General features: G+C 40.4%; 1 long non-coding RNA gene across 1 annotated transcript; it reads right to left on the bottom strand.

The window, feature by feature from the left end:
- Positions 1 to 1,785: 1,785 nt before the first annotated feature.
- Positions 1,786 to 5,244, bottom strand: LOC120097033 (uncharacterized). The gene is made up of 3 exons (XR_015638937.1): positions 4,874 to 5,244; positions 4,682 to 4,795; positions 1,786 to 2,788 (listed from the first exon to the last, which is right to left on the bottom strand). It is a non-coding gene; the product is annotated as an uncharacterized LOC120097033 (long non-coding RNA).
- Between the last annotated feature and the right edge of the window lie 5,502 nt (positions 5,245 to 10,746).

Raw genomic sequence — 10,746 nt, 5'->3', positions numbered from 1 at the left:
AAAATAATTCTCCCTCCCTCTATCAAGTGCCAGTAGCTATTTGGTAAGGGGCGAGGCCTGGAGAACACTTTCCTTGCTCATCTGGAATTTGGGCTATCTTGATTCTATGGAGGTAGCTGCACACACTGTGAGTTTCTGAGTCTAATAGCCATGTCATATGTAGTATGAAATGTTTTATGTGCCTGGCCCTTTAAATGGTCCTATGCTCTACAGGGCCAGTTAGCTCTTGAATTTCCAGGAGCAGAAGAGGATATAAAAAGCCAGCAGAGGCTGAGAGAAGTAGAGGAGAGAGAGAGAGAGTAGTAAGGGAGAAAATTGTAGGACTGGGGAGTAGAGTAGACATAAGTAGGTTCCAGGAGACAGAAAAGTGGGGTTAGAGAAGACTGTTGATTCAGGAAGAAAGATTGAAAGGGCTAGAGAAGAAGAGAAGAGAGGAGAAGAGAGGAGAGGAGAGGAGAGGAGAGGAGAAGAGTGGAGAGGAGAGGAGAGGAGAGGAGAGAAGAGGGGAGGGAAGGGGAGATGAGAAGAGAGATGGAGCAGAGTTAAAGAGACAATTGAAAGTGGATTGGGCTAACAGACTAAAAAGAGATGACAGTTGACCCAAGAGAAACTGAGCTAAGCTGCAGAAGACATTGGTGGGAGACAGATTAAAAAAACAAAAAGAATCCAAGAAGAACTCATGAAGTAGCCAAGAGAAACAACCAACCAACCAAACAAACAAATTATAAAGCTGCATAGTTAAAGCTATGGTCATGTCCAGATGACAGCATTCACTGCTTTCCTCCCTACTCTCTGCTCTTACATTCTCCTCTTTGGAGAGGCTCCCTAAGCCTAGGTTAGGAGGTGGGTTCTTAGTGATTCTCCAGAGGATGGAATCCTTACCCATGGACATATGAGCAGTATTGGATTTAATGAGTTCTCAAAAACAGGACAAAGTTGGGGAGAGGAGATGTTAGAGGAGTATAGGGGAAGATGAAGGACAGATATGGAAAGTAGATATGGTTATATTTTGTTGTATATAGGTGTTTTGTAGACTGTCCCTCAGCTTAGGCCTTTTATGATGCTGTCTGGGGATCAGCTATTCTGAGCAGGAACACTGTAGAAGCATGGCACTTGTATATTGCTTCAGGAAGTTCAGGATGCTCAGTGTCTCATAGTGGTATTTACTTTGGTCCCTTAATTAAGTGAAGTCTGATATGTTTCTCTGTTGTAAAATGGCTTTGCCCTTTTAATTTTGAATATATTGAAGGAGAGTGTATTTTGAATGATACAAACACTTGTTTTTCAATATACCTTCCTTGACAAATTTTAACAGCTACAGACAGAGATACTTGTCTGAAACAGCTCATTATGGTAGATTGTGTCAAAGAGTGACTTTTCTATTACCACTCTTCATGGTTATTCTGCTGGAAGTTGGAATGGTCCCTTCCCTTCTGTTCATTCAGACTATATATTCACATCCAATGTGCCGTGCCTCTTTATGTCTTGTAATATAAATCGATCTGCAAGGTTTAACTCTGAGGCAGCCTAGCCAAGCTCTCTAACAGACCTTTTCTTTTCTAATGCAGGGAGCTCATGCTCTGCTGTTCTGTTTTGTTTCAAGGATGAAGCAAACCCTAGCACAGCTCACACAGGGAAATACAGACCTTTGATGAAGAACTCTGTTTTGGCATGTGTTTGGGTTCACGAGGAGTAAGCAATATGAGGGGCAAATGCTTGAGTAGTGCATGCTCCTGGGGAAGAAAAGAGAGGAATGGGGAAAACTAGGCTCCAAATCTCAACATCTCAGAAAATAATATTTATTTCTGGACCACTTTTCTCATTTCCTCATAGTTACAGGTTCATCACATGATCATCAAGACAAGTTAGAATTCCAGCACATCAGCCAGTCCTCATAGAGAAGAAATTCGTATGAACAATGTATCTGGGAGTTACTCGAGGTGGGTATAATAGTTTCTAGAATCTACTTTTTTAAAAGGACTATTCCAGAGCCCTTTTATGGGTACTAACTTTGAGAATCACAATTATTTTGGTTGTAATTAAGTTTAGTTTTCTAGATCAAGTGATTCAGTCAGAACCACATGGTACTTACATCACCTCAGCCTATTGTCTTCTTGTTAAGCATTCTGAAATATTCCATAGTTCTTGTATACGTTCTCAACTTGGACTATATTCCACCACCAGATTAGTTTATCCAGAGGACCGTACTCCTTGACCTGCTCCATACTCAATTCTTAGGGTAGGGGCACTCTTCTAAATGTTGATATTCTTCTGAGAGGGTTGGGCTGACACAAAGATTGTAGTAGGTTGATCTGCTTCTCATGTGGAAGATGATGAAACCACAGCCAGGAGGAGATGTTTGATCTTCCATTTGCAAAGGTTGCATACACTGAGCTCTTTGGCTGTGACCACATCCTCTATTTTCAAAATCATCAGCATCACACCAGCTGCTCTTTTATGAATGACTTTCTGTCTCCATTGTATAAAGACCTTGAGATTACTTTGGACTTGTCTAAATGATCCGGGATAATCCTTCCTCAAGATCCTTACTCTGTAGGATTCCTTTAATCCTCTGAAGTAATATTCATGAGTTTGGGCACGGGGGCATCTGTGAAGAGTTGTTTTATGCTATAAAGACCTTCAGGGCAAAGGACAAAGGTCTTTAGCTTCTGACCTAGCAGGATTTCTTGTTTAATGTCTCTTCATAATTTAACCTTAGCTTATTCATATGGCTGTAAGTATATTGCACATAACAAGGGATAGATTCACAGGAAAAATAAGCAGACACCTGAAATTAAAAGAAAAACAAAAAAACGAGAGTGGGCTCTTTATTCATTTTCAGTCCTCTGAAGAAATGAAAATTTAAGGCTTTCTTTTAACAAAACAATGTTACTAAGTTTGTATCCATACATTCTAGAAACAGTAGAAAATGAAGAATAAATGAATCCTTATTCAGGATTGTAATTTGTTTTCTTGACCCATTCTGATATTGACTCTCTGTCTATAGGTTCTGAAAAAGTTTAGGTCCATCATTTTTATTGCAAGATAAGTGTTGTGTAGAGATCCAAATTCAGTACATCAAATGTCTGAATTGTAAGTCTACAGGAGACCAGCCAGCAACTGCCTTGAGAGAAACACTTTTCATAAAGCATCTACAAATGCTTTTCACAGGGGTATTTTAAAGGCAAAGAACACACACACACACACACACACACACACACACACACACACCCCAACACCAACAACATAAACAACAACAACCTGCCCCCCCCCCCAAAAAAAAACCAAACAAAAAACCAACCAACCAACCTAAAAGCAAAATACCTATATTCTGTTTGGCAATTGCAGTGGGGAGTAAAGCAAGCAAGCAGTTTAACAGAAACCCAAAACTTGCAGTTAGCTAGGGCTTTTTGACCCCACGTTTCTAGAACAGTTTTGGATACTTTCCCACAGATCTTTTCACAGTGGAAAAAAGGGGGATCATTTTCATATTAAACCAAAAAATGGTTCCAAAGTGGTAGGTGGGGATTTCTGGGAGGCAAATTTGAAGAAAAGTCTATGAAAGATTCAGGAGCAAAGGAGCAGATGGAGGCAGGAAGAGTCTTTAGACCAAGATGTGTGCACGACTGCTCAGAGGAGAAGGGGGAGCCTGGGTAGAAAGAGTTGCAAGCTTCAGTACAACTTCAGCAAGTTTTAGCCAGGCCAGAAAAATACTCCAGAAAAGATAGCTATTTAGTAGTAAGGCCAGGTTGTCCTTCTAAGACATAGTCAGTCATTGGCCAGAAGCCACCCAAGAGAATAAGGCTGTGATGTGGATTCAGTGGCAGGTACCTAAGGTGTGAGTCAAAGTAGAGTCTCTTTACAAAGTGAGATCTGAAGAGTACTCCTCCACAACTGACAGAATTCATCACAGTCTGTGAGGATGCAACAATCAGGATTGCCCAATCCTCAGCCTTAGACACATCAGCTATAATGTGATTCTGCAGAGTAACACTTGGCCTTCTTTCTTTTAAATACTTGGGTTTTTGCTTGTTTTTGTTCAAAGACTTGATCTTTCCAAAACCTCCTTTTCCTTCTAGAAAGTTGGCATGGAATTGAAGTAAATGACATTTAAAATTGTGCTCTGAAATTCCACATTTCCCCAAACTTTCCACCTCTATTTAACTATATACACCCTCCTTTATACGGTGTGGAGTTAGAACTTTTTTGTAAGAGCTTTTGAACAGGGGTTGACATCCTACTGAATGGCTTATCTCTAAATCTTATTTTATGTTTTTATGGCATGGAGAAGAAACCAAAAGGAAACTGAAAATGTTGCCATAAACTAAGGGGATGTGCACATAAACACTTACTGAAGCTGGGCTTATTATACAACGCATTTCCACAATGCTTTGAGCATAAAACCAAGGCATTCCACTAAAAACAGTTCCTCTACTTTGGGCAAGATATCAGCCTACAAGAATGCACTTACAAAATGGTACTCCAAGGAGATATTCAGAAGTATATTTTTCAGGAAATCAGGAGGTGTGCTCTCTTGCCATCAATACATCCTTAAAGGGAGGCAGCCTCCTTTTCTAACTAACTATGCACTAACTATGCAGATTGCCTGGTAATGGGAGTTACTCAGAACTTGCTTGTCAGGTTGACTCCTGCAGGCAAGCCTCTCTTTCAAAATGCTTACCTGAAAGACTTCAGAGGAAGCAGTGGGCAAAATATCACCAAAACAATTCATCAGAGGACAGGCCAGGACACAGGATGGAAGCCAAAGGATGCTACCTTGGTACTTAGTCATTATCTGTAAAAGAAGAAAAAATTAAAATGAGCTGGCAAGATTGATGACTGGGGAGAGTGCCCACAGCACAGTTGTGAATACCTCAGTTTGGAGGTCTGCCATGTCAAAGCCAAGTATGGCAATGTATGTAACTGAGCGCTGAGGTTGCAGGACGGAGTAGGAAGGTTCTGAGGGCTCATTGGCCACCCAGGTTCAAAGAGAGATCCTGTCTCAAAACTTTGGAAAGGTACTTCTGACCTCCATACACACACACACACACACACACACACACACACACAAGCAAACACACCAGCAGACACACACACACACACACCAGCAGACACACACACCAGCAGACACACACACACCAGCAGACACACACACACACACACACACACACACACACACACACACACACAGACAGAACACACATCCAAAAATTAAAACAATATAGCACTATGACACGTAGATTCAAGGGAATTTAATGCATCAAACTGATTGGCAGGAGTTAAAGAATGCTAGGAATCTAACTTAGAGCAGGGAAGCAACCAAAGATAAGCAATAACAGGAAGCTGTCACTACCCCAAGGCTGGAGAGACAAAAGCAGGCAGTGTTCTCAGAGCCTGAGGCCAAAGAATCTGGTCATCCTAGCCTGATGACATGGAATACAGGGAAGCTGGGCAGACGCTGTGATTACTTGTGGAAACACTGTCACAAGAGAAGAGAGGAAAGAAAGGAATATTTTGTATCATTCTTTTACTGCCTGCTATCACTGTCTTGTATTGGCAAAGCCTGCTAGTAAGAAAGTGTTAGAAAGACCCTTGGGGGCAGCCTTCTGCAATGCAGAAGAACAAACAAGCTAAGGGTACCGTTACAACACTTGCTCTGCCCAAGCCCCAAGAGCAATGTATCATAGTCATCCTTTGAGTCACACTGAATTAAGAAATATTTAATGTCTGGTACAGCATGACTTCTAGGTGTGTCTATGAAAGCATTTACAGAAGAGATCAGTTATTAAGTAAATAGACTAAACGAGGAAGAGAGGCATGTCAATGTGGACAGGCACTGAGTTGGTTGAAACCTAAACAGAAGAAAGTCAGAGGAACTGTGGCCAGATGATTCTCTTTTGTTGAGACATCCATCTACTCCTGCCACCACACACCCAGCTCTTGGCTCTCCTGCCTGTAGATGCCAGGATTTATACCAGGTGCTTTCAGATCTTAGGCCCAGCAGTAAAAGGAGAGGTCACTGAGCCAGGAAGATTGTGGGGGATGCTGACCAGTCAATCTAGACATGATGGTGACTTCCAGGTTAAGTGGGAGAACCTATTCTCAAAAAGGTGGGAAATAGGTTAACCTCTGGCTTCCACATCTGAGTGCATCCCAACACACACACACACACACACACACACACACACACACACACACACACACACACACACACACACACAATGGCAGAAGTATGTTTATAGACTTTTCAGCAGTTGGAAATTCTGTCTTAACTGTAGTCAAAATTCAGTTAATGAGTTTATTTGTTTTGTTTTGATTTGTTTTATGAAACTCAAGTCAGGAGTTGAAACAGAGGGTTTTTGTTTTGTTTTTAAATCAATCACTTAACACAATACAATCCAAAGATAAAATAATTTGATACTTGCTGAGAAATAACAGAAGGACAAGGTTCAAGGTCTTTGTTTTCTATAATTGAACCATTATGCTTCCATAAGAGCAGCAACAACACTGCAGTTCCTAACAATAGTCTTGATTTTGAGAGGAGGTGTTTCCGGGCAGCCTTGTTGGCATTGGCTGGCATGTGAGGTGCAAAGCACTCATGTTGTTGTGTGTTTAGAGCTAAGACTATACTAAAGTCAACCAACCAACACAGGTAAGAGATCCCAGAAACATTACACGCTCATTACATTGAATTTTAAATTAATTTTTATCCATTAACTAATGCTAGTGTTTCCCAGCGCCCTCTCCCCCACAACCCATTCAGTTCCATGACCCCATTGTGCTCATGACTCATGGCTTAAGAAGCTGGATATACAATAATTGTTGACTTTTATAAGCACTTTTCAAGTACAGTAATGGGTAAAACGCTGACAGAATGGAGCTTGAGAGAGAATTGATAAAAGAGATATGAAGATGGTAAGTAGGTAGGTACAACTGAGTCAGCTTCAAATTCAAGTTGGGGAGGATGTGGAAGTTATGGGAGGATTGTTTCAAATGAATAACTCTTGAGTTCCTCTCATGTGTAACTGTTCATGTCCACATCATGAGACTGCCGCAGGGGACAGGAGTAAATGCATGATAACTGAGAAAAGACAGGTTGCCTCTTTTGTCTCTGTCTAGGATTAAGGGTATGGGATGTGTGTGCTGGTGGTAGTTTGGTCTTAAATGGAAGCTCCCTCAAAGCTCCATCTCCTCACTCTCAGAGTAGACTAGAATCTCATACTGAAACCCACTTATCCACCTATGCTTTAAATTATTACCAAAGTATTAAACAAAAATTATCGTATTGCTGTTTAATATGCATTCTGGGATAACTAATGAGATTGAGCCCTTTTTTGTATATTTATCAGTCATTGGCACATTTATATTTATTAATATCACTTATTTACCTGAACATTTTCTTCTACCTGAAAGAGTCATTACTACATTAGTGACTTTGCCTTCTCTTGGCTTAGTGACTATTTGTTGAATCATCCAATTGCCCTTTGTTCAATAGAATTTTTTTTTTTAATTTTTGTACACATCGTCAAATCTGTCAGGCTTGGCCTCATGGATGGGCATTTCTGAATTAAAAATTAACTTCTAGATGTTCTTTTATTAAGAAAAAAGATTTATATTTCCATTTTTAATTTGTCTGGAGCTTGTTTATGTCTATTGAATAAACAAGGAAAATAACTGAACTTGAAAAATATTTACCTGAGACAATTTTCTAGATTTTCATGACATGTTGAAAAGAACTGTCATCTTATAGTTCTATACCCAGCAAAAATATCTATCAAGAGTGAGGCTAAAATAATGACAAGGCTACCAGAATTCTCATGAAAGGAAATTTTAAAAGAGGTGATTCAGACTAAAGGTCAGTAGCTATAAATGGGAGGGATGAAGAAAAATGAAAGTATAATTTATTATTATAAAGTAACAATGTCACTGGATTTGAGTGACAGTTACATAAAACTATTGCAAAACAATAAATCACTCACATACAGACCAGAGTCAGTAAAAACATGTTAGGTATTAAGTCTTCATGGTGTTTAGAAAGAAAACAAAGACATTAATTTTATATAAAAATGGCATAACTCCTGAGGTCAAAAACACCAGGAGAATAGGAATGACTGACTGTTCATATCCAGAGAGAAGAAAACACAAAGATGGGATTAGAAACAGATTTGTTGTGAATAATGTCAGTGAAGAATAAAGAGAAGAGAGTGAGAAAATCGGAACCTTCAGGCTATGATGTCATCTGACATCTGGAGAGAGGAGGGAAGGAGGGAGGGAGGGAGGGAGGGAGGGAGAGAGACAGAGAGAGAGAGAGAAAGAGAGAGAGAGAGAGAGAGAGAGAGAGAGAGGGAGAGAGAGAGAGAGAGAGAGAGAGAGAGAGAGAGAGAGAGAGAGAGACCAAGCTAGTATTTGGAGAGAATGTTCCAGTAAAAGGAGGAGCTCATGGAACATCCCATGACCTGCACAGGTAAGCCCAGAACGAAAGATGGGGATCTCCAAGCAGGAAAAGATCAAGCCGACAGATAAAGAAACAGTCACACAAGACCCTGCAAGTCATCCGGGAAGGATGCTAGATTTCAGCTTAAAAGCAACAAGAAATCAATGAGTAGTTTTTCCTAAAAAGTGAGACTTGATTCAATAGGGATTAGAGCGTCAAGTACATATGAGGTATTCACATGACTACAGCAGATTAAGACACACAGAGACTTACCTTCCTGCTCAGTCAAGGTGAGCAAGAGGGGACATAGGACATAAGCATGCTCTAGGTAGGGTCACTTGCTGGATACAACATGGAGAACTGTAGTTGTTAAAGAGAATCAGTCCAAGCCAAGAAGGCCTAAGAAGCAAGCACTGGCTACATCCCTTAGTGTATTAGCAAGTCCTGGCTTAGGGTGGGATAAGCAACGTGCTCAAGAGTCAAGTATAGGACTCATGCCTGAGGATGAAAATACAGTAATGTTTTTAAGAATAACCTTACTGACATCAAATCCACATGCCAGAAAGTTCATCTTTCGTAAGTTTGAACTTTAATTTCTGTATATCCCAGGCAGGCATCCACCTCTCTGATTTGTTTTCGTCCCCACAGAAACTCCATAGATGTTACCCATGTCAATAATTCCCTTTTCACGTACCTTCAAATTCTTATATATCCACGAATCTATTTATACTCGTTACCAATATTCCTACCTGTACCTTTTTTTCACTTAGAATAATGTCTTAAGTCTTACCCATGCTGCCTCTTGTATGAGCACTTCATTGCTTACTGTTGCCAAATCGTATTTCTTTGTGTTGCTCTTCCTGCTTTTTAATCTAGTTTTCAGTAAAGAGCATTTGTGTTGTTTTTGCTGTTTGGCTATTATTATTAATGATGCTACAGACATAGTAAAAGTTCTTTTGGTGGTGGCTTTTAGTTTTTTTTTTTTAAGTACATACTTAAGAATAGAATCCTGCATCATACAATTACACCATGTTTAACTACTTGGGGGATTTTTAACTGCTTTCTCAGTGTAACATTCGATCAACAACAGTGCATGAGGATTCCAGTTTCTATCCTCATCAACATTTGTCACTTTTATTCTTTTCACCCTTGGAAAAGTTGTAGCTTTATCCCCCTTGTAAGGGTCTGTCATGATGTTAATGGGTGGGAAGACCCACCCACTGTGTATGGCACCATTTCCCTGAACTGTGAAACTGGAGAATGTCAGCAAATTGCACTCACAGGGCTGTTTCCTGACTGAGGGTACCACGTTCTAGCCAACACACTTGGTGCAAAGCGTCACATGAAGCTTTAATTTGTGTTTCCATAATTACTAATGATGTGAAGCCCTGATTTTCTTACCACCTCAACCATTACCTTGGAAGCTAAAATGGGAGGAACAGGATGAAACCATGTCCTTCCTGGTAATGTAGGTGACAGAGCAGCAGAATCCTGCAATGTAGGTGACAGAGCATGCAGAGACTCAGAGAAGCTCAAAACGGATATCTTTTATCAGTATGGAAGAAGGCTCTGGCTTATATGAGGACCACACTGTAATTCCATTTACTATATCAGTTGCCATCTCTGTGTGGCATCTATGACAACTTGACTTTCAAAAGACACCCTTGAAAAAGTTGTACCTTTAGCCCCCTTGTAAGGGACTGTCTTGATTACGTTAATAGGTAGGAAGACCCACCCACCATCCCCTGCCCCCCAACTGTAAACTGGAGAAAGGGAACTGGCAGCAAGCTTGCATTCACAGGGCTCTGCTTCCTGACTGTGGGTACCATGTGACCAGCGGTCACTAGCCCCTGCTGCCTTCACTTCCTCCATGGTGATAAATTGAATCGGAAGTGGAAGTGGAAGTCAGAAGAAATCCTGTCTACCCAAGTTGTTCCTGCCATGGTAACATGAGAAGAAATGGAGACACCTTCCACCATAATAATTCAACTGTCATTTGCTCACACAGCACCCTTCCTCGGATGAAAGTGAATAAAGTTGGGCTTTTGTTTTTATTTTCCTGGCTTGAGTTTAGATATCAGATACTCTTCATGCAGATGAAAACCCTTGCCGGGTTATCAGGCTAATCGAGTTACATGCTTATATGTAACTTATTTGATAGCACAATAAGTGACATAACTTCTTTGGCAAAATGAAGCCATTTACCAAACACCATATTGACAGTCTGTGACATTGGGCTGAAATTCAACCACCATCTGTGTTATGACTCACGACAATGATAAAAACAGAAGTTGTTAGACTGTTTTCAAAAT

The sequence above is a fragment of the Rattus norvegicus genome, chromosome 15 (genome assembly GCF_021556685.1).
Source record: "Rattus norvegicus strain SHRSP/BbbUtx chromosome 15, alternate assembly SHRSP_T2T, whole genome shotgun sequence".
In the NCBI taxonomy this organism is placed as follows: domain Eukaryota; kingdom Metazoa; phylum Chordata; class Mammalia; order Rodentia; family Muridae; genus Rattus; species Rattus norvegicus.
The sequence above is the reverse complement of the archived record's forward strand: the minus strand, read 5'-3'. Positions and strand labels throughout refer to the sequence as shown.